The following is a 25,625-nucleotide window of genomic DNA, read 5'->3' as shown; positions in this document are numbered from 1 at the left end:
TAGCATTGATGAAAAACTGCACTGTGTACAAAGATATTCTTGTCCTATATAAAGAGAATTAAATGAGACAGTTTTCTCCAGAGATCAGTTGTTAGTCTTCAGATTATTTTTTTCTAGGACATAATGTAGAACATGTCTACATAACTTACCATTGCTTTTCAGCAGCTGCCCTATGGTGGAAAAAGTCAGGCACAGTATGTACTCAAAACTATAGAAATGTCAGCATGTGCTATGCTGATATATTAATTCCAATAGTGGTGATTCAGAGATACGTATTGCATATACACCATATGGGCCTTAAATATTTATGAAACCTAAAAGTCATAAAAACAATTCTTTAATGTAAAAGTTGAAAATGTATTACTGTAATTTTTCATGAACTGAGTTTTGAGCATTTAATTTTTAACTTACTGATAATCCTGTTCTTGAAAGGATACATATTTTTTAAACAGATCAATTCTTATCGATTACCTACTCTAAGAAACACCGTGTTAGGTGCTATGGAGGAGTAAAAAGAATGTCCAGTATTTGTCAGGTTCTTAGCTTATTCTGACGACTTCCTATGTTTATTATACATTGAGTGGTAATTTCTCAGTATAGGATAAGAATTGAAGGGCGTAATAGGTAAATCTCAAGTCAGCTCTTTTGTGTGTGTGTGTGTGTGTGTGTGTGTGTGTGTGTGTGTGTTTTCCTAGTAAAATGGCTTATAGGGATAAGCAGAGCTTGAGAGGAGATTGAAAAACAATGGCTGAAAAGAGGAGATCTTAGAATAAGGAAAAAAACAGCTTCCCCCACCACCCCTTGCGCCCCTTCAGTGTTCTCCAAGTTTGGAATGGTCCTACAGTGATATGGCACAATTTAGTCTACAACTCTGGGCTCATAAGCCAGAAACCTGCCTTCTAGCTCTGGCTGCAACATTAATTAGTCATATCTGAGTTTTCTAATTTACACGAGAGTCTTATTAGTTTACCCTTAAATTTGATGTTGTAATGATTATCTAATCTTTTGCATATTGACGAGGAAGGCTTTAGGCCAATGAGAACTAGAGAACTGTATATAATTTTCCTAGTTTTTTCCCACATATTTTAGCATACATGTTCAAGCAGTATTTAGAATGAATGAAGGATAAGATGATACACAAAGGGTTTAGAAGCTGCCTCTGCTCTGAGAACCTGGAACATCTATATGAGTTGAGAAAGTTGTGAAATACCTCATATTAACCTCAAGGGCTCCTGTCCCTCTCTCCAGGCCTTAGTCAAAATCTGTTTTCTCCTGATACCATCATAGCTCATCCTAGGAAATGCTGTTTCTGTCTTCCTTGCTTACTTATTGGTATAGAAAAAAGGTGCTACAATGAATCTTGCTTTGCCATATATTAATAGTTTTTATATAGATAACCTTTTTCTTACCTTTGAACATTGTTACTATAGTCTGTCTTCATTGTTAGTAATCAACCCATATCTGTGACATACTTTCATTCCTCTTCATAATTTCGACACTTGGTTATTGTTTGCCTTTCTATTATTTTTTTAAGAATTATTTTATTTAACTTTATTTATTTAAATTTGACCAGAGAGGGAGAGGAGGGGGAGGAGAGAGAGAGAGAGAGAGAGAGAGAGAGAGAGAGAGAAGGAAAGTGAGAAAGAAAACCTCTAGGTCCAGGTCCAGGACTCAAACCCGTGTCAGCCATGTGGAAGTCCAGTGCCCTTCACCACAATGCCACCTGCCAGTCCCTTGCCTTTCTATTTGAACTCCTGTGAATAACTTAAAAATTTGACTTGAGGGCCACAGGTGGCATGTTGGTTAAGGTACTAGACTCCCACATGGCCAACTGTGGTTCTAGTCCCTGATCTGTGGCTCGCTTTGTCATTTTCCCTCTCTCTTTCTCTCTCTGGTCAAATTAAAAAAAAATAATAATAGTAAATAAAATTAAATACATAATTCTCTTAAAAATTGACTTGATTTTTGCATACTTGTTTTTTCCCCTAACTTCTCCATTTCTTTGCTTTACTTTACTAATTTGATTATTCCTGTGAGATCTCAGAAATTCCTACCCAGAATGGTTCATCTTCACTAATTTTTTGTTTTAGAGGTTTTTGCTATAGGGTGCATGTGCTTGCCAGAAAGACAGAGAGAGACACAGAGACAGAAAGAGAGAAATCACCCCCCAGAGGGGATGGTCATGCCACAATCCCTTCTCCATTCTCCTCTCGGGATCTTGGGCATGCACGCACACACACCTGGCATGAGTTTAAGCCGCTGGATCTGGGACTCAAACCACAGTCGACTGCATGGGAGTCCAGCGACATAGCCATTACGCCAACTGCTGGTCCCTCATCTTCACTATCTTAAAATCAGTTAAAAAAATAATTGCTAGTATTATCTCAGTGTTTCCTTTCCTCATAAAACTTGGGACCAGCAGGTGGCATGGTGGTTGAGTAGCTGGACTCCCACGTGGTTCGAGTCCCAGACCTGGTGGCCTGCTTTCTCTCTCTCTTTCTCTCTCTCTCTTTTTCTGGTCAAGTTGAATAAAAATACATACATACATACATACATAAATAAAGAAAAAATTTTAAACCCCAAATACCTTTATTAGTTGTACCTTTAATATTCATTCACACACACAAACACGCATGAGATATTCGGTTTTTAATTTTTAAATTGTTTCTCCCAGGAATATATATTAACTTTTGAAATTCTCTGAATCTCTATTCTGGGCCCTATGATCAGTAATTAAATGTTGATATTTCTTTCTTTTTTTAAAAATAATTATTTATTTAATTTTTTATTTATTCATTCACTTATTTTTTTTTTTATTTGACCAGAGAGAAACACACACACACAGAGAGAGAGAGAGAGAGAGAGAGAGAGAGAGAGTAAACCACCAGGTCCTGGACTTGAACCATGGTCGGCTACATGGGAGTGTCCAGCGCCTTAACCACCATGCCACCTGCTGGTCCCAAATGTTGATATTTCAAGAGTGCAAACATCTTGCATCTTCTTGATCTTCCAGTGGGTCTGGTGTGCTAGTCTTGGGATGTGATGCAGCCTGACTCTGCATTCTCACTCTTGTCCCACCAGTTGGAGAAGGTCATAAAAGACACTAATAGGATCCTATAGAAATTTATGCAATCTGTCCTCAGCTAGACCTTTCCTGCTTGGTGACTTTACATTCCACTTAGACGAAGCAGTTCCAATCCACTTCTCTACTCCTTATGTCCTCAGTCTTGTTCTTACTTTTTTTTTTTTTTTTTTAACACTTGAAAGTTAAGCTTTCCTGATTTACTGGCAACACTGAGGACTTCTGTGGCAATAATCCTGTCAACTTCTTTCTCTTCAGTTCAGAAAATCTCTTGTACTTCCGCTCATTATCCTTTTTTACTGCTGTTTCTTTAGTCCATGGTTAATTCTAGTAACTTGTGCTTGATCTATGGTCGCCTGATTTCTCCAGGAATCTGTTTATTTCTTGCAAGTTTAAGTTCCCAGATCTACTATTAACTTGCTGTGTGATTTTTGCTTGTCTTTGAACTTTGAGGCTCGGTGTTTTCACAGAGAGAAAATAATACCCATCTCATTGGATTTTTAGAGGATCTGAAGAGAATGGATTCGTGTATGTCTTTCTAACTGCTTTCCTGTGGTGATACAGTCATAGCTATTTGAAGCAGGATTGTTATATTTTTTCTCCTAACCCATTATTTTTTGCTTTAATTAAGTCTAGAATCACATCAAGCACCATACTCAAACTATAGAAGGTGTAAAAATATTTATGATTAAAAAAAATAATCAGGCAGTTTAGAAATATATTGTTAACCCAAGGGGGACTTCCCCTCCCCTCAAAACAATGGAGCCTTGCTTGTTAAGAAAAATAAGAACAATCAATTTTGAAAATAAAAGTAACTAGGCAATTTAGGTATTAACATTACTCTTAAGAGCTCAGCTTTTTTACCGATGAAATAATGGGGTTTGATTAGATGATCTCCAAGGTTCCTTGCAGCTTCAGGAATCTGTGATATTATGGCCTGGAGTCTGAGCTCCTCTTCAGGTATGAAATTCATAGAATGAACTCCCATATCTCTTGAAATATAAGGCAGCAGCTCAGGGATGGTACTATTTCATCAGACAAAGAAGAATTTCTTGTTGCAAATGATTGTACTATTAGTTTTTGAGAGAAAACTCAATGATCTGCTCAGTGTACAAGGAGCAGTATTGAGTGTTTCCTAGCAGATAGATAGCTGGCAGGCTTAAAATGAGTATTGATGTGTTTATGTGGAGATAAGGATACACGTTAGCTTTTCTCAGAATTCCATTTTCAATTACTCTTGAACTAGTTTGAAAATTCATCGTCTTCACGCCAAATATCTTTTAGTGTGCCACGTATGCTGAGTAGCAGACCCTGACATCTCAACAGGGCTCTCATAAGTATACTCAGGAAAAATTAAACGCAATCAGGGGAGTGCAGGTCTCTGGCACTGCTCTGGTAGTCAAGAATCAAGAATTTTTCTCATTAGGTGATACACCTGTACTTCTCTCTTTTCACTTTTGCTTCGCTTCTCATTTCTTCACTCCCTTTATTATCCCCACATTTTCTGTCTTCTTTTGTCTTTCTTTCCTTTCTCTTAAAGCCTATGGACTTAAAAAAAAAAAAGACAGAGCAAATACATAGTACTCGTCTCTCTAGGATAAGCTGTTCTTGGTTGTTAAAAACAGACAGAATATCAGCAAGGCCTAGGGTGGTAAGCAGTCGTGGAAGGTAATTCAGCCTGCTTCTCTACTTTAGGCCACACCTCACTGTATAGAGATGACCTTTCCAGAAGAGAAAATTCCATCACCTTTCCTGATCTCTCTTCCAATATTGACCAACGTTCACTGTCAGAAATGCTACACTATCGAACCTGTCTTCAATGCCCATAGCAGTGAATTTGTTGACAAGTTAGGGGAATTTTAGAAAGAAAGAAAGAAAGAAAGAAAGAAAGAAAGAAAGAAAGAAAGAAAGAAAGAAAGAAAGGGAGCTATAGAGGCATGGACCCATAAAGGTTCACTGTTTCTAAATATGATGCTTTCAAAGATAACTGTAGGTGTATGCAGCCTAGGATCAAATTGATCCTCATAAAATTATAATAAACCTATAATTTGCAGCTATTCTATATCCTGTCTTGGTCCCATATGGAGCCACAGCTGTGAGGTCCTCAGTATGGCTATTTTAAATCAAACATTTTGTCTAAAGATAGACAACTTGTTTAATAATGTTAGTAAAATTGTAGGCACATAGTTTTACAAATAGAGGTTTTACTTATTTCACAGAATTTTATGGACTATCAGATTAGAAAGAAACCTTAGTTCTCTATCAGAGGCTTAAGTCCTCTTTAGAATATCCAAGTGACCATCTGCCTTTTATTGAATGTTTTGGGAATGGAGTGTACTTATAAACACCCTTTCATTTTTAAAGCACTTAAATCACTAAAATGTTCTGCCTTGTATGAAAAGAATCTGAGTATCTGTCCAGTCCTTCTTCATTCAGGAGTTAAAGTTAGTTCCCCATTACCACTAATAAATCAAAGCAAAACAAAAATCAACGTGGATATAATTTACAAATCTAAATAGATCAATGAGAAACCAATACACTTATTTAATTATTCAGGATTTTACAAAGAGCTAGTTTGTTAAATTTGGCAGGTATGCAAAAGAGGATAACTAATTATATTTTCTCCTTTAGGGAATCCAACTTTTTATTGACTGAACTATTGATGACCTCAGCTGTTACTTTTCTTTTTTTTAATAAAACTTAGGATCAGCCCTTAGCTTTATATTTTATGAAAAGCATGATTTTAAATACATATCACTTATTTTTATTTCAACAAAATCAAAATCTTTGCTAGAATATTGCCTCAAAGCATAGGACAAAGTAAAACATTTTATTAGCTAAAAACAGGAGTTGCCTGAACTAAAAATGGAATCTATTAAAAATACTATATTTTGAGACCAGCAGATGGCATAATGGCTACGTTGCTCTACTCCCACGTACTCAACCACTGTTCAAGTCCCAGACCTGGTGGCTTAAAACTCACACTGGGGGTGTGTGTGTGCCCAAGATCCCAAGAAGAGAATGGAGGAGAAGGGATTGCAGCATGGCCATCTTCCCCCCGGGGAGTGGGAGGGGGGCAATTTCTTGCTTTCTGTTTCTCTGTCTCTGGCAAGCACACAAGCCCTAGAACAAAAAACATGTATTTTAATATGATAAAATTATTCTGTTTAGTTTGCTGTAAAAAAACAGGCAAAATTATGAGAGACTAAGGTTTGAGCATATCATCATGTAGGGGTGTGGTATGGTGGAAAACACCAGACTCTGCCTCTGACCCTTAATTTCTTTACACAAACATGTGTTGGTAATAATACCTAATAGAGTTGTTTAAGGGATCAGAAATAGCATATCCCAAATATCTGATTATCAATAAAGAACAGTCATATTTTTAAACTCATAGATCTAATCACCAGGTTTATAATGAGTCTATAAACTGAGAATGGTCTCAAGAGAGCTCCCTGAGTGTATGTCTAAATCGTTGCTGTGTGAGTTCCGGAGAAAACTGAAGTAGAAAGACTCTAAGCCTGAAAGGCTTGGTTTTGAATACTAGGTATGCTTCTTGCCAGGAGAAAGTCTTTAGGCAAATCATGCATTCTATTGAGCTACATTTCCCTATTATAAGTATCATGTGAATTAAGTGCATGACAGTGACAAGTATTTAATAAAAACTACTTCTCTTTTTCCCAATATGACCAAGCTGTAGACACTCTTGTAGAGTTAAGAGTGATCATAAGCAGGGGTCATTGTCCAGCTACTTTCAAAGACCTTGCAGTCCACATTGCTAGGCAAATGGTGATGCTTTGGCAGTGTAACATGCTAATAAGAGTCCCACTGCTCCTCAAATTTAGATTGTTATTATTCTGTATGGAAGGAATAGGCATTTCTTCTTCATTTCTACTGGATACCTCCTATCACGAGATACAGTACCTCTTTGGCAGCTGTGGAGACAATGTGATTGTTACAAGCTCAATTTTTAAAGTTATTAATTTTTTTAGAAATATTTTTACTATAAAGTGTACATGCTTACCAGAGAGGTAGAGAGAGGCACAGAGACAGAAAGTGAGAAATTACCTCCTAGGGGGATGGCCATGCCACAGTCCCTTCTCTTTCACACAAATACACACATCCAGCATGAGTTCAAGCCACTGAATCCAAGACCTGAACCATAATTGGCCATGTGGGAGTCCAGTGACATAACCATTATGCCATCTACTGGTCCCCAAGCTCAATATCTTTGCTCCAACCTATGGTTTTATGAAATATCATTTATCCAAAACTCATATTTTCTTTCTTTCTTCCCTTCCTCTTTCCTTCCTTCTTTCCTCTCTCTCTCCCTCTTTCTTCTCTCTCTCTCTCTCTGTCTCTCTTTACCTTTCTTTTTTCTCAGAAAGTGATGGGACTTGATACAATATAGAAATAGAGACCTGGAATCCAAATACCTGGGTCTGGTTTTAGGTTTTCTACCTACAAGCTGTACGGTTTTGGCAAGTCACATACTAATTTTAGCCTTAGTCGTCGTCTTTATAAAATGAGGGTAACAGTAATAGGCTGATACCTTTACAGACTTGTTTTAAGATTCAAATGAAATGTCAGCACTGCTTTAAACTGATGTGTGTTATGTCAGTGGGAAATTTATTGTCTTACAAACCTGACTGAGCTGAGGATAACACCACCATTGGAGTCCTGTGTAAGATTGGAATATCCTGGGGTATAGTCCTTCTCAGTATGTGGTGGTGCTTGTAGGGTCAAAGCCTGTGAGTCGTCATGCAGTGGCCACAGCTGCAGAAGGTCTCCCTCTGGACTGTTTCACCCTCTGGATTATACCCTAACCATGGCCAGTCATGAGAGGGACTCGATGATGTTGGGTGACTTATTGAACCAACATTGTCACCAGATTAACAGCTCATAGCCCACAACTTTCTTATTGATTCCATCATAGATGAGGGGTAATTCATTTATAATATCTAATAATTATACCACCAAGCATGTTCATAGTGCATTTATATATATATATATATATCATTTACTCTGATCTTTATATAAATCCCCATGAGGTCTGTGAATCAAGTATTGTCATGATTCTCTTTTTATAGCTTTCTATCACATTGGTGAAGTCGGTCCCAGTATCACCTAGATAGTAAGCAGTAGAGCTGGGACTTAAATTGAGATATTCTGACTATGGAGCCATTTTATCTCTCCACTCTCAGTGTTTTAAGATGTGATAAGTAATGAACTCAAGCATTGGGAAAATAAAGTTGTAGTGTGTTCAAAGATTTGAAAGTTGGCTCAATACCATTTATGTTTTCCTATATAAACAGATGAGCAACTGATGGTCTGTGAAAAACTAGTACACCTCCATTGACGGGGCCAGCAAGATCTCCTTTTAAGAAAAAATTAAAAGAATTATTTATTTAATTTATTTATTCATTCATTTATTTTAATTTGACTAGAGAGAGACACACAGTGTGAGAGAGAGAAAGTGAGAAAGCAAGCCACCAGATTCAAGCCTCTAACCATGGTTGGCCATGTGGGAGTGTCCAGTGCCTTAACCACCATGCCATCTGCTGGTCCCAGCAGAAGGATTTTTAAAGATGTTCTTTTGGTTTTGAATAAATGAGTAGAAAAGGGAGAATGCTAAATATTGAAAGTAAAATAATGAGCAAGTTCAAAAACCAATAAAGCACTGGTAATAAAAATTGTGAATACAAATTTTCAAGTATCTGTTTGAGTTAATGCACTTTTCTTTTTGTCAAAGGGCACATGTGCTTCCCAGAGAAAGGGGGGAGGCAGGGGAAAGTGAGAAAGCACATTCTCTGTGGGGAATAGTCACACCACAATCTCTTTCCCACCATCTCTCCCTCCTTTAGGGATTTTGGGTATGCATGTACATATTTCTGGCATATTATTTAATCCAGTGGGTCTGGGACTTGGATCTCATGGTCATCCGTGTGAAATCCAGCTGCCTTAACCATCAAACCACATATGTATGCTTTCTTCCATGAGTTGATGTGTTGTGCTTAAAATTCTGTCTCCCGGTATGAATGAGATTTTTTTTAAGAGAGATTTTTGCACTTGTGCTTGTCAGAGAGACAAACAGAGGCAGAGAGATAGAAAGTGAAAAATACCCCCCCCCACCCACCTGGGGAGGATGCCATGCCTCATCCTTTCTCCGCCATTCTTCTCTCAGGATTTTGGGCACACACACATACACACCCGGCAGGAATTTTAACCACTGGGTCCAGGACTGGGTCTGGGACTCAAACCGTGGTCAGCTACAAGAGAGTGCAGTGATATAACCATTATACCATCTGCTGGTTCCAAGACGGATTTTTAAGAGCTGTGGTTGGACACAAAATGATGCACACATGTAAAAGCATCTTATGCTAAGGTACTGCTCACTTACAAAATAGCAGCAAGAATTTGCTTGCTGTCCTGTAAGTGGACACAGTTTGGACTAAGATAAAGTAAAATCTCCTACGAGTAGGAAACCTGAGGACCTCAACCTGCTTTTCCAGTCTCTTCTCCAGCTTTCCTCTGTAAAGTGGCATCCACTTTGTTACGAGTCTCACTGTTTACTGGTGCCTGGAGGAGTCAGTTTAGATAGTGGGTTGTTATGCCTCCCCATCTTTTTTTTTTTTTTTTTTGAGAGGTTTTTGCTATAGGACGCATGTGCTTGCCAGAAAGACAGAGAGGCAGAGAGACAGAAAGCAAGAAACCACCCCCCCGGGGGGGGGGGGGGGGGCCCCGCCACAAACCCTTCTCCTCCATCTCCTCTCGGGATCTTGGGCACGCATGCACACGCGCCTTGCATGAGTTTAAGCCACCGGGTCCAGGACTGGAACTGCAGTCGACTACATGAGAGTCCAGTGACATAGCCATTACGCCAGCTGCTGGTCCCAGCTCCCTCCATCTTTTGATGACAGATTATTACTTGTGATTCTTTCTATTACTATTGAGATGTCAGATTAAATCATTTCAAAAACTTTCCCAAATGTTGGATTCTTTATTAAATATGGCAAAACTTCCTTTTCCTTTGTACTTATTTTATCTCAGATCATATTTTTTTCTGCTGTGCGGACATGTCATATCCATTTACTTATAAAGGATAATTTGAGGATCTACTGTTTAGAGTAGTGTATTTCTGGCTTCAGTAGCCAAACTTTATCCTTTTTCCACCTCTACATTATTTCCTTTCTTCCAAAGAAAAATTTTCAAGCATGCCAATCTCAGAATTTAAGTCAAAGCCCATATGTGGAGTTTACTTTTACTCGTATATTTGAGTTTGGGGAGGAAATAAGTTAGTCTATAGTTTATAATAAAATGCATTGTTGAGTGTAATGTATAATATCAAAACTACATATAACATTTATATTAGTATATTTATGACTAACTTATCACTTGAAGAAACATAAAACAATCGAAAGACTGGATCTTAGCATATACAATAAAGTATTTCATTGGACTAAATTTAGTTTGACGTTTTAAAACTTACAAGTGTTGGGGAACCAGCTGGTGACATGGAAGTTAAGGTACTGGACACTCTCACATAGCCTACAGCGATTCAAGTCCGAGACCTGGCGGCTTGCTTTTTCAGTTTCCCTCCCTCTCTGTGTGTCTCGCTATGGTCAAACTAAAATAAATGAATGAGAGGACCAGCAGTTAGCGTAATGGCTATGTCGATGGACTCCCATGTAGTTGATTGCGGTTCGCGGCCTGGACCCAGTGGATTAAAACTCACGCCGGGTGCATGTGTGTGCATGCCCAAGATCCCGAGAGGAGAATGGAGGAGAAAGGATTGCGGCATGGCCATCCCCTCCTGGGGGTTGATTTCTCGCTTTCTGTCTCTCTGTCTCTCTCTGTCTGTCTGGTGAGCGCACATGCCCTATAGCAAAACAAACAAACAAACAAAACCAAAAAACAAAGAATGAATACATACAATTAAATAATTAATTCTTTTAAAAACCTTTCCACATGTTAAATACTAGGTTTAGAAAGATAGAAAAAAATAATAGATTCATTTTTTAAAAATAAAATCATCCTTAATTCTCCTATTCTATTTGTTTCTCGATGCCGCAATCCTCCAGCCTCCATAGATTTTTGCCATAGGGCGGGCGTCGCCATGCCTGGCCTATTCTATTTGTTTCTAATAGATAGCAGACTCCCACTAGACCTGACATCCAGTTGAGTGCTATAGGAAGGTAGAGGAGAGGCATGATCTGCCCCAGCACACCCACCTCACTTATGCATTCTAGGATCAGACCACCCCCTTCAATCTTTTTCTCCTTTACCAGGCTTCACATGCACCCCTCCCCATTTTTTAAATTAATTTTGGTTATCATATATCTTTCTCCTTTAACCTGTTAATGTGCTAGATTACAGATACATATGTTTTAAAGATGGAATCACCTTTGGATTCCTGGGATCCACTGATGTTTAAGGTGTATTATATTTTCATGTATTCTGTTTTGGTTTGCTAGTATTTTAGTTAGGAGTTTTTTGTCTATATTTGTGGATGAATAGGCCTATAATTTATAATTTTTTCTTTTTCTGATTTTGGAATAAAGATTTGCTGGTTTTAGAGAATGAGTTGCAAAGCATTGTCCCCACCCCCTTTATTCATTGTCTAGAAGTTAGAATATAAAAGTCATAGAAAATTGAATTAAAAATAGAATTTTAGAGTTTATTTTTGTTCAAAAAGATTGAAAGTCATGCATTGTGTTCTCATAATATGCATTTTCCATGACATTGTTAAAGACCCCTTACATGCTTGGGATGATTTTTTTCCTCTGAAATGTCAGCAAAACTGCCTATAAAACAATTTGAACCTGGTATATAGAATTTCTAATTTTTTTAAGTGTAATTTTACATTTCATTCCTAAGATTACCATTTTCTTAACCTTTTTTGTTTTCTTTGCTTGTAAACATAGTATTTCTTCTTTGTGGGAAATGAAGAGAGGCATTGAAGAGCTCAATGATCATTAATAAATCACCTCTTAAAAAAAAGAAATAAGAACTTTCAACCTTTCATTGAAGAGCAGTGTGGAGGAGTTAGCTTTATTAACCTCCTTCTTAAGTGTCAGTTTCTCAATAATACCTACCCTCTCCACCCATTCATAATCACAACCCAACTCTGTTCTCCTTAAACTGTTTTATTTTTATTTGTAGTCTTCATCATATTCTAACATACTACACAATCTACTTTGCTGTCTCTTGTTTGCCTTCTCTCAATGGAATATGAGCTCCCAGAATTTAGAAATTCTAGTTTTCTTTATGTTTTATTCACTATTACATTCCTAGCATCTAAAGTAGAGCCTGGCACAAAGAAAACAAAATTTTTAAAATTAACATGTAAATAAGTATTTTTATGGGATTCTTTTTCTCTCTCTTTTTTTGCTATTAAGTGTCTGCTCCCTGCCCCCCCCCCCATTTTTTTCTCAAAATGTTTTAGAAATGTTTTCCTGTATCATTCATATTTCCATATCATTCATATTTCTCTCTTAAAGATTGTTCTACAATCATATATCTTGAATTTCTTCTTTTTTAGAGAGAGATTTTTTGCTATAGGTGTGTGTGCTCTCCAGACAAACAGAAAGACACAAACACGAAGCGAGAAATCACCCCCCCAGAGAGGATGGCCATGCTGCAATTCCTTCTTCTTCATTCTCCTCTCAGGATCTTGGCATGCACACACATGCACCCAGAGTGAGTTTTAAGCTTCAGGGTTAAAACTCACAGTACTCAAACCTTGGTTGACTACCTGGATGTCAGGCGACTACCATTACGCCATCTGCTGGTCTCATATCTTGAATTTCTTTACAGTAAATGTGTGTGTGTATATCCCACTTTAAAATATCTGCATAACATTTTAATCTGTATTTGTACCATAACAAATTGTGACTTACCTGGGCCAAGAAATATTTGTGTCATATGCCCACTACCCATTTTCTGACTTACTAAACCCCTAACAGGCCTAAAATCTGCTTTTAGTCGATTCCTTTGTTTCAGCAACTTAGGTTCTTTACTGGTGGAGTTTTTGCCTTTCAGGATGTGGTGTGGCAACTCCTTCAATCCCTCTTTGCTTTTTGCAATTTGTTTCTGAGAGACATATTTCCTTCTTCAGTGTAAACAGAGGTGCCAATGACAGTCAGGGAATGGCACTAACAACATTGACTCCTGTGAATGATGGCAGCCATGCACCTGGGCTCCCTTGTACCACCTCCTGCTCTGCAGCCAGAGCCAGGCAGTAGGGCGTGAGGAAAGCATCCTCCTGCACTCTTTCATCATGGCCTGCCATGGTTTGGCCAGCACCTGTGTTTCTCAGTCCATTTCCACTGGGCTCCATATTACTAGTCAGACCCTCTGTCCTAGTTTTTAAGGTTGTTGTAAAGTTTACCCGTTAACTGCAGTCAAAACATTTCTCTGAAATGTAAACTTTGTTATGATAACTCTCTGGCTTTAAAAATTTTAAAGTAGTCTTTGATGCTAGTGATAATTCAATCAATCAGTCAATCTATCTGTCTTCCCTCCCCCCCCCATATGGCCTAAAAGGCACTGAATTATTTGGTTCCTTCATACCCAGCTGATCTTACTTTTCTCTATGCACCATCATACTTTCTAAAATCCAGGCAGAATGAATTTTTCCATAAAAAAACAAAATGCCACGGTCAGTTTGTAGCCTCATGGTTAAGGTGTTTGGATCCCAAATGGCAGATCTTGCAGTTGGAGATCCAGACCAGAACTTAGAAAAACATGCCAGGCATGTGTGTCCAAAATCCCAAGAAGAAAAATGGAGGAGAAGGGTGTGGTGTGACCATGCCCCATTGGGGGAGCTTTCTCCCTCTCACTCTCTTTGTTTTTCTCTCTGACAAGCACACACACCCTCTGGCTTATAAACAAAAAATTACCCTCACCTAAATTACCCTCACCTATTAGAGCATGCTATCTTTCCCATTCTTTACCACTCACTTTTTTTTTTTTTTGGAGAGATTTTCACTGTAGGGCGCGTGCGCTCGCCAGACAGACAGAGAGACATAGAGACAGAAAGCGAGAAATCACCCCCCAGGGGGGATGGTCACGCCGCAATCCCTTCTCCTCCATTCTCCTCTCTGGATCTTGGGCATGCATGCACACGCACCCGGCGTGAGTTTTTTAAGCCACCGGGTCCGGGACACGAAGCGCGGTCGACTACGTGGGAGTCCAGCGACATAGCCATTACGCCAACTGCTGGTTCCCTTTACCACTCACTTTTGCTCACTTGATTTCTGAATTTCCTCTTAGGTTGGACCTCTTCCAGAAAGCTTCTCATGCTAGTTGTAATCTGGGTGAAGTTACCCCTTGTGGGACCCTAACTCCCTGTACAATCCCTTTGATAATACTTTTAATGTGTCTCAAATGGGCTTATATTTCCCACTAACTATAAGATATATAAAGTAAAAAACCTTATTTATCTTGTTTTCATTGACATCCCCAGTGTCTAGTATGGTGCCTGTTATATTATAGTTGTGAAGTAAATACTTGATGACTGATTAAATATTTTTTCTGTGTCAGAAGAAGACACAGAAAATACACTAGCAGTCAGATATAGCAAATATTTATTGTTTAAACTATGAGAAGCAAGTATAGGGCCTGGCAGGTGGCTCGGTGGTTAATGTGCTGAACTCCCACATGGCTGATTGTGGTTCGAGACTGGAACCTGGCAGCTTGCTTTCTTACTTTTCCTTTTTTTTCTCTCTCTCTCTCTGGTTAAATTAAAAAATAATAAATAAAATTAAATTAAGTAATTCTGTAAAAACAAAAAAGGAAGCAAACCTAAGAGTGGGGATGGACAAAATAGGGTACAGGAGGTAAAGAGCTTAAACTCCGAGTCCACACTCCTTTATTTGAAACCTGTGGCAACATGTATATGACCTGGACCAAGTTATTTATTATTTTGTAAAAATAATTGTTTATTTAATTTTATTTACTCATTCATTTATTTTAATTTGACCAGGGGGGGAGAGAGAGAGAGAGAGAGAGAGAGAGAGAGAGAGAAAGTGAGAAAGCAAGTCTGGGACTCGAACCATGGTCAGCCATATGGCAGGGTCCAGTACCTTAACCACCACAGCCCACAGCATCTGCTGGTCCCTGGAGCAAGTTATTAAATATTAAACTTCTCTGTACCTCAGTTTGTGCCTCTGTTAGGTGGGTATAATAGTACATACCTCCGAATTTAAACAGAGAGATTGGAACACAGCAGAAGATAAAGTACATGAGCTTGAACTGGTGAAATAGAATGTTATGACTTTTGACTAAAACATCACTGACCTTCTATGCTTTGTTTTCCAATGTTAAGGAGTTTTGTCTTTTCTTAAGTTGTGGACAGGTCCATGTACCTACTATTCAAACAGAATCCTAAGCTGTTTCCTGGCTTTAAGTATAAAGCAAAGTTCTCTTAATATAGTTTGATTTTGATATATTAAAACTAAAACTGTCTTTATTAAAATAAAAAAAATAGTACATATCTCATATGGTTGTTATGAGGAATAATAAGTTAACCTTTTCTCCTTTAAATTTATTTATTTACATTAATTAAGAAGTCATACCTTGAATGCATATACTAAACATATTTTTGAGTGTTTGATTAATAAATAAGTAAATCTTTCAGTAGCTTTTTGATTTGAGAGAATTTCAAGGGACCTGAAGTGTATTTTCAGGTCCATTAACACTTAAGGTATGGCTGTCTAAACTAACTTGAAGTGTTTGATTTCATAGTATGACATTTTATTACATTGGTAGTAAGCAATGAGAAGCTCCTAGGACTATTTTTAGTCATCATATCAACTTTGTTCTTTATAGACCGTCTTTATAATCTTTGAAACTTTACTTCATAAACTAAACCTCTAATATCTGCCAGCCACTGAGCTGTGATGAATAGTGGTTATAGTCCTTGTGTTTTCTTATGCTTTCTTTACTGAAGTCTTATGGATATTGTCTTAGATTATACCTAATCTTAGGATTTTTGGAGCATTCTCAACAGCAACATAGTGAAGGTGTGCTGTTGACGACATTGCAGAATGGTCACTTAAAGGGGACTTTGAGAGGAGCTTTAGCCCTTCTACTAGATGTACCTGTACCTCACCTCTTTCTACCACAGCATGGACAAGAGCAGAAATTAAAAACTATTGCTATCTTCTCCTTCATAGCCTGACTTGCTTCACTCAGCAGTAATTGTTCCATATTCTTCCACTTTCTGTCAAAAGCCAGATTTTTGTTGTTTTTTATGCCTGAATAGTGTTCCATAGCGTATATGTGCCACAGTTTTTCAATCCATTTATCCATACGGGGGCATTTAGGTTGGTTCTATGTCTTAGCAATTGTGAATAGTGCCACAATAAACATCGATGTGCAAGCACTTTTCCAATGAAGAATTCTTCTGTCCTTTGGGTAGATACTGAGGAGTGGGATTGCTGGATCATATAGTAGTTCTATTTGTAGATTTTTGAGGTATCTCCAAATTGTTCTTGACAGTGGTCAGACATCCCCACTTAATGTATACAGAGTGTCTGCACTCTATGACTGAAACTGATTGACTAAAGGTTGTACAAACACAAGAGATGGGTGTGAATGCCAGATGTGATGTGCATGGTGGAGTGGGACCAAAGGAAGGACATTTAGAGGAGGGATATGGAGGCAGAGCATTGATGGGATGGGGAGGTGTGGTGTTATTGGTTGAAGATATTTTGATCAGCTGGACTGGGGAGAAATGTTCACATATTGAAAAGTTCACTTTGTAAGCTAAATAATGTGATTGAATGTATATAAAATATAAAAAGTAAAAAAATAAAAATAAATAAAGTTAAGTAAGTGGTACAAAAAAAAATGAAGCCATGGTATCATCCTTTAATCCCTTCCATCTTTTTATATCTATACAACGATTATATGCAAACTAACCCATTGTGATTTTACACCTGGATTAGAGAAACTTCTTGATGTCTTCCCTTATCTTATACATACACTCCATCTCCTATTTAAAATGCTTCCCCATTCCTATGTTATGAATCACATATAAGAATTATTTATAATGTAAAGGTTGAGAAGTAAAGAGAAGGCATCAAATATTTATTTATTAAATACGTAGTTGTGGGATCATGATAGGATTGAGACAGAATGAAGAAGCTAATAGGCACAAAATGATAGGTGGGTTCTGCACATATTTGTGAATGGGAAAGTGAAGATAAAAATGGTCAAAATAGTGAGGGGTGGCTTTAAGTGTAAGATGTGCTTATGGATGTCATATTGTGTTATTTTGTGGCATGCAGATGAAACTGTCAATAAAACATGCCCAAACCTCTGCAAAAAAAAACCCCAAAAAACCAAAACCAAAAACAAAAAACCTATTGATATCTTCAAGACTATAGGTATTCTTTACATTCTCTGCATCTTTCAATTGTGAAGTTTTCTAAATTTTATAAGGCCCTAGGTTTATTCTGGAATTACCCATTTACATGAAGATATATTATAAGTCCCAGGAAGAACAGAGAAAATCTTCAATAAAAATCTGTAGGTTTAGGAATAATAAACAACATAACTTAAAGAATCATATTGAATGGAGATTGGAAGTCTCTCAATAAATCTTATCTCAATTGATTAAATGCACTGGAGATGGCCAGAAACTGGACATTGTGAATACACTTTTTAAAAGCCCATTAAATTCATTCATCAATGTTTGCTGAATGATTATTATCAAGTTTCGTCATGAAGTGAGCTAGGACCTTGCAACAAAATGTCAGTAGCATGAATTTGGGGTTACAAATCAGGGGAGTGTGGTTTAAGTTGGACCTTGGAGAAGTTAATTTAAGGCATAATTTTGCTCTAGTGAGGTGAAATGGGATATGGCAACTCTCATTATAAAATTAGCTTATTTATGAATCAGAGGATGATAGTTAACATGGAGCCCATTCAGGAAAAAGATAGGGTAGATGTCCATATGATAAGACATGTTCCAAGCTAGCCCATGTTTTTCATAGAACACATAGATTTGGGGAGGATAAAAACTTGCCGTGGTGTATTTTGGATTTCCCAGTATTTGTACTGGACCCTTAGGAAACCATATCAGACTAATGTTCTTATCTTGGAAAGGAAAACACATTTCCCAAAATGTATTAGGTTGTCGGGAAAGTCATGACATGTTTTCTATGTTTTTCTATGCAAAAATGCATCATGACTTTCTTAACAAATCAATAGATCATCAAAATATTTATTCTTTTGTTTTTTCTTCAGCTTTTGCTCGAGGGCACATGCACTTGCCAGAGGGTATGGGTAAGTGATAAATCACCCCCTGGGGGATGGCCATACCACATTCCCATCTCCATTCTCCTCTAGAGAGTTTGGTCATGTGCACACACACACACACACACCTGGGTGTGATTTTCAAGGTGATGGGTCTAGGACATGAACCATGCAGCAAGCCATGTGGAATCCACATTTTAACCTCCACAACAACTGCTGTCTCCATCTCCCCATCATTAGAGTATTTAACAGTGGTTATATATGTGGGCTCTGCAATCATAGCCTTTTTATTAATAGAGACTTTCACCAACTTACTCAACTCTAACTGGAAATAACAATAGTACCAGCTCATTGGACCATTGTGAGGATTAAATACAATTTAACAATGTCTAACCTCCAGTAAATTCTCAGTAATCATTAGTCATTACCATTTTTATGTTATATGAGAACATTGATGTGTTTCTGAAAGTGCTTGGGCTTAGCATGCCCAAATGTGAAGTGAGAGGACTGGATGGGAACTGTGATTACTCCACGAATTAGCTTGAGCAAGCAAAACCACTAAATGGCTTTCCCTTTTTATGTATAAAACGGGGATAAAATTACTCATGTTGCAGGATTGTTGTGAGGATTAAATATAATGCATCTGGCTTATGACAAAGTGTTGTTGCTTTTGGTTCAGTTTTCCAAAGACAATGAAACCAGCTGTGAACATCCAGCACAGATCCTAAGTAGAAATCTTGTCTGTGAGTTCATCTTCTCTGGGATGAAATCTTATTGTCTGGTGATGATGAGAATTACTCCGATTTATAGAAATTTGCTTTGTGGTGTTTACAACCAGTGAGATGGTCTTTCTCAGCAATAAAAGTGGAAGAGGAATTCAAAGTGAGATTGGAGGAAAGAGTATTTTATACAACTTATTAGCTTCGATATCAGTCTTGGGCATGATTTCTTTCAGTCAGTCATTTCTGCTCTGGTATCTGTTAGGCTAGTACTGCCTTGAAAGATGATTAGGCATACTTGAAATGGGACTGCTTCTATCTTGAGCAATTTCCCTCTTTGTTGACTTTACTTGAGAATAGGTACAAGATATTATTCCATATGAGCCTTAATCACCAGTTCTAGAGACCTTAGGCTTAAAACAAAGTGGAACTAAAAGCGAGTGAGGTCAGTGTTGGAGCTGGGATTCTGTCTTGGATAGCAGAGAAAACCTGGAGGAATTATTTGTGTTATCTAGGATATCTTGAGAAATCATTGGAAGTTTTATCTTCATTTAGTTGATTCCTACTAAGTAGAGGCATGAATATCCTTAGGTTCTTCTATCTCTATCCAGCTCTGTTTGGAAAGAGAATTTTGAGCCCATATTCAAGTAGCTTCTAAAACAAGGTTATACATAATACATACATATAATAAATAACATACACTATACAAATAGCCTAACCAACTACCTGTAGACTTGTTAAAGATTCAGTATACACAACCTTACAGTGAAAGTCAAAATGAAAAAATAGTTATGTCAGACTAAAAGAAATTTGAGTATATAAGTAGGGATAGGATAAGTAGTATATGGAGATAGAGAGAATGAAAATGAGATGAAAAAAACTGTGGCAGGTGGAACAAGTCTCAGATAAGGAAAGATAGACAAGGATAGAGGCCAGTGGGGTGGGAGAGTTCACTCATGTTTCTCTGGCATGGATGGGTAGGTAGAGTTTTGAGGACCATGCAGAGAACCTTTACTTTGAAAGTCTCCAACTTTTCTGTAAAGTCACTGCTTTGTGTCGTTGGGGATGGAGGCTTAAAATGATTAGAAAGGGTTTAATACAGCTGCAATGTAACAAACACCAAAAATGTGACACTGAAGTTTGCTCTAACTAGCTTAAACCTACTTAGTATCCCTTCCTTCCAAATAGCAACACTGGGCGTGTGGGTTGGTGGCAGCCTTTGTGAGATTCCACCATGGCGTACTGAGGCCAGGGCCTGAAAGTGCAGATGATGATGGTGCAGCCCATCAGCCTCGTCTTCAGATACTTTCAGAACAGATCCCGGATTCAGGTGTGGCTCCATGAGCAAGTAAATATGTGATAGAAGGCTGTATCATTGGTTTTGATGAGTATATGAACCTTGTTTAGATGATGCAGAGGAGATTCATTCTAAAACAAAGTTAAGAAAACAACTGGTTTGGATCATGTTAAAAGGAGATAATATAATTCTGCTACAAAGTGTCTCCAACTAGAAATAATAAACAAAGTGAGAACTTGCTGAGAAGACAGTAGTTTGTTCCCTTTGCAGAGAGTATAGCTCTAAAAAATTTGTTCATAGAAAGATAGACAAGGATAGAGGCCAGTGGGGTGGGAGAGTTCACTCATGTTTCTCTGGCATGGATGGGTAGGTAGAGTTTTGAGGACCATGCAGAGAACCTTTACTTTGAAAGTCTCCAACTTTTCTGTAAAGTCACTGCTTTGTGTCGTTGGGGATGGAGGCTTAAAATGATTAGAAAGGGTTTAATACAGCTGCAATGTAACAAACACCAAAAATGTGACACTGAAGTTTGCTCTAACTAGCTTAAACCTACTTAGTATCCCTTCCTTCCAAATAGCAACACTGGGCGTGTGGGTTGGTGGCAGCCTTTGTGAGATTCCACCATGGCGTACTGAGGCCAGGGCCTGAAAGTGCAGATGATGATGGTGCAGCCCATCAGCCTCGTCTTCAGATACTTTCAGAACAGATCCCGGATTCAGGTGTGGCTCCATGAGCAAGTAAATATGTGATAGAAGGCTGTATCATTGGTTTTGATGAGTATATGAACCTTGTTTAGATGATGCAGAGGAGATTCATTCTAAAACAAAGTTAAGAAAACAACTGGTTTGGATCATGTTAAAAGGAGATAATATAATTCTGCTACAAAGTGTCTCCAACTAGAAATAATAAACAAAGTGAGAACTTGCTGAGAAGACAGTAGTTTGTTCCCTTTGCAGAGAGTATAGCTCTAAAAAATTTGTTCATATTGTTTTGATTACCCTTATGTTATTACTAGTTGGCAGTAAATGTAATGGGATTGTCTTTATTAAAAAACAAAACAAAACAAAACATAAACCCCAAACAATTAGCAACACTTAAGCTGACCCTGCTCTTACCTTAATGCAGAAATAGCTTGGTAACACAGCAAACAAAAGGCACATAATTTTAAAGATATCACTCTTGTAACATGTGAGATTTTCTTTCTAGTTCTTGTCATATGACATGTTGTATAGAATTTTAATGGTAATATAGATATAGTTCTAAACCCCACTTTTTACCCTTAAGCACCTCCCTATCATTTTTTCATATTGTTATGTAATCTTTTAAATGGTCATTTTAATAGCTCTTTAGTATTTAATTGAATGAAAATTTTAGATGAAAGTATTTGGCTACAATTGGAAATTTTAGTTGCAATGAACAATGCAAATAGCTCTTCTTTCCTTATTTGTCTAGAATACATCCTGAAATTTGGAATTCCTGTCAAAGAATAAAGACATTTAATGGATCTTGATATGCATATATCTAAGTAACATATTAACAATGCTAAGCTAATCCACAATACAATCAGCAACGTACATCAAATTCGTATTAGTTGCATTGTATTGTTTTTCCAAAATATTTTTTGCTAATTTAATAGGTGTGAAATGACATCTGATTGTTTTTAACCTGTATTTATTGTAATATTAGCATAGTGAACCTTTCTCTATGTGTTTGTTTATTTACGTTAGGTTTTTTCTGGTATAAACTGACCATTCCTAGCCTTTGTCTTTTATCCATCAGAATCTTTCTAAGAAATATTTTTTCAATGGTTTAAGCAATTTTCATATTTCTATTTTAAAAGAAAATTTATATTTCTGATAATAATAAATTCACCATTATATGATAAGACTGTTATAATCATTTGTAATGGTTAAATCAACTGTTTTATAAAAGGAGATACTGGAGGATCCCATTACATGTCAAAGTGTGTATGTGCACCGTGTTTAGTTAAGGCCCTGAGTGTGTGAGTTACAAAGAATCAAGTGAAGTAAAAACTACTTCATTTTTGACATTTTAGTCCTCAGCACTCTGTTTGCATGTTGTAAAAATAAGTGATGTAATAGCAGAAAGAAACTTTTACAGAGTTTATAAAGCATTTAAGAAATAATTTTTAAATGGATATTCAAGGAATATGCTGTAATTTATATATTCTTATACGTATATTTATTCAAGGGATAAGATATTATTTACATAACAGTACAGTTAACTTTTTCTAAAAGTTAAATTCCATCTCTCTATCCCTCTCCTTTGCACTGACAACTTTTATAATTTTGTATTCTGGATGAGTTATTTTTATTCTGATATTGGAAAGTGGACAAGTAGTAGATTTTTAAAAATTAGGCTTGATTGTCTTAGCAGATTAAATATACCAATATATGACAAGATTATATTTATGTTTCTAAAATGCCTTTAGAAATGTAAAATTAAAAAAAATCACTGGTTTGGAAGGTACTATTATTGAGCATCTGGTCCAATTCATCTGTCTTTCTTACCTCATCCTTGAAAAGTAGTTTTTGAGACTCTGCCTGAACATTACAATGACAGGAAGGTAGTACCTTCAGAGGCAGCCCAATATTTGGACAACTCTACATGTCAGAAAATGCCTTCCTCTATTGAGCTAAAAGCTGTCTTTTGCACCTTTTAGTCATTAGTCTTGGTTCTACTGTGGAGATTTATGGAACAAATTTAATCTCTCTTCTACATGACAGGCTTTCAAATATTTGAAGCCAGCTCATGCGCAATATACTATAATGTAAAGCACTAAAGAAATGCCATAATTGTGGATACAGGTAGTGCTTTTTAATGGGCTTCAAGGTAGGTAGAGATAAAATCAGTCTAGGGAATCAAGAGGAAGTGACAATTAAGATAGACTGAGGTTGGGGCCAGCAGATAACGTGGTGGTTAAGGTGCTGGACTCCCACATGGCCAACAGCAGTTCAAGTTCCTGACTTGGCCGCTTGCTTTCTCACTTTGTCTTTCTCTCTATCTCTCTCTGATGAGTGCATAAGCCCTGTAGCAAACTAAAAATAAATAAATAAATAAATAAAATTTAATAATAAAATGACTGAGACAAATGGATAAGATCTTAGCAGAGAAATTGAGAAAGATTAGTGTTCCAGGTATAGTGGACTATGGAAACAAAGGCACAAAGGAAAGTCTTGGGTATGTTTCTAAAATAGTTTAATTTGGCTGTTCCATAGGAAAAATGTGAACACTTGGAAAAGAAGATTGGAGAGGTGTTATGAAAAGTCTTGTATGCAAGTAAAGACTTGTGGAAGGTTTCAGAAGTAGAAAGTCCCATGTTTAGATCAAAGCTTTGGGAAGGTAATGATAGAAGTAAAAGGAATGATTAAAATGTAGGGAACTAGAAAGTCAGGAGATCAATTAGTATTCCTTTGCAAAAGTGTAGTCAGAGAGGTAAGAGAGGCCTGAATAAGTGACAGTTTAGAATATAGACAAAGAAATGGATGTGGTAGAGAATGTATATAGCTTTGGAACATTTCATGGGAAAGGAGTGAGAGAAAGGATAGAAAAGGAAGGAATAAAACATGACTCCGAAGTTTTATTTGGTAGCTCTGGAAAAATCGTGGTGGCAGAAATTGAGATAGGAAAAGGAATAACAAATTGTATGAGAAAGACGTGTTGCTTTTGAGTAAGAAGCAAGAAGTTTGTATGGCTAGCAGGCATTTGGACATGCTTTTATGGACCTTTCTTTGGCTTTCCAAAAGGGCCATAATCTTATCTCTAGCTTTGCCAGAGTCCACCTGGCACTTCTAGTTAAGCAGACAAGTATAGGAGTTTAGGAGGTACAAACCGAGAAGAAAGATTGGGCGGAGGCGCTGTGACTGCAGGAGAGGTCTAAGGTACTTCAGTGTCTACCTGTAAGAACAGAAAAACGTTTTGTTGTTTAACTTGTCTTTTTGTTTTGTTTTGTTGCACTCATGAGGAGTTTTAAAAATGTATAGTTCTGTTTGTGTTATTCAGGTGATTCAAATATCAACAGGAAGACTTCGGCTAAATTGCTTTTGTAATATGAGAATGTATTAGTATGAACTAATAAAATATGCACTAGATAAAAGAGCAAAAAATGTGAAAAAAAAAAAACCAATCCAACAGATATCCACAGGCAGCTCTACAAAATCAGGGAGAATCGATCAGGTTTAGGCAGTCAAGAACAGAGTTGGAGTTTGAGTCTTGGTTTCCTTATCTAAAGGAAGGATGACAATGTCTACTTCAGTAGGTTGTTGTGACAAGTAAAGGAAAATCTATGCAAAACTTTAGCACAGTACATAGAATATAATAAGCCTTTAGTAAAATCTTATATTATTAGTTGTGAGGTAAATTCATTATTCTTTGTACTACATCTTTTTTCTTAATATTATTTATTTATAACATCTCTCACAAGACAGGGAGACAGACACCAGTAGGGAGAGAGAGAGTGAAAGAGACAGGCATTCTTTAACAGGGTCTTCACATTTCACTTCTACCCCAGCTTCAGCAATTCAGGATCATGGACATGTATATGTGGATCCAAAGTGCACAAGGGGACCTCAGAAACATAAATTTTTTTTTTTAATATATATATTTTTTGAAAAATATTTATTTAATTCCATTTGTTATTATTGTTATTTAATTTGACCTGAGAGAGACAGAGAGAGAAAAAGGAAAGTGTGGAAATGAGCTGCCTAGTAGTCCAGGACTCAAACCATGGTCAGTTATGTAGAAGTCCAGTGCCTTAATCACCAAACCACCTGCTGGTCCCTGAACATAATTTTTTAAAAACATTATTTGGAATATCTTCATCATTCTCATTCTTAAAACTGTGACCTTCTAAAACCATAATATTGTGTAAGACAAACAATATTTGACCAGGGATAAAGCTGTTAGAGTTCTAGTGTTGGTTGCCTTGAATGAACTTTGTGATGCTACTACTTCCTTATCCTTTCTTGGCATCTTCATTCTTCTACTAAAGGGATAAGGCTTCATAATCTCCTGAAATCTTTGAACTATAGTGTGGATTCTGAAAGACAGAGCTCTGGAAACTAATCTTTCTTATGGCACTACTTATCTTTTACACCTCAATGTCTCTGGTCTTTTTTATTTATTTATTTTTTTAAGGGTTTTAAGGACATGTGGATTTGCCTGAGAGAGACAGAGAGAAACAGTGAGAAGGAAAGTGAGAAATCACTTCCTGGAGGGGAAGGCCATGCCGAAATCCCTTCTC

The 25,625-nt window shown here is 37.2% G+C and overlaps 2 pseudogenes; both read left to right on the top strand.

Annotated features, from left to right (window-relative positions):
- Positions 1-20,299: 20,299 nt before the first annotated feature.
- On the top strand, positions 20,300-20,576 carry LOC106735063 (small nuclear ribonucleoprotein E pseudogene; annotated as a pseudogene).
- Positions 20,577-20,985: 409 nt separating this feature from the next.
- On the top strand, positions 20,986-21,262 carry LOC106735062 (small nuclear ribonucleoprotein E pseudogene; annotated as a pseudogene).
- The last annotated feature ends 4,363 nt before the right edge of the window (positions 21,263-25,625 follow it).

Source organism: Tupaia chinensis, unplaced genomic scaffold, assembly GCF_000334495.1.
Source record: "Tupaia chinensis unplaced genomic scaffold, TupChi_1.0 Scaffold000288_2, whole genome shotgun sequence".
Taxonomy (NCBI): Eukaryota; Metazoa; Chordata; class Mammalia; order Scandentia; family Tupaiidae; genus Tupaia; species Tupaia belangeri.
Note: the sequence above shows the minus strand (reverse complement) of the source record. Positions and strands in the feature narration are given on the sequence as shown.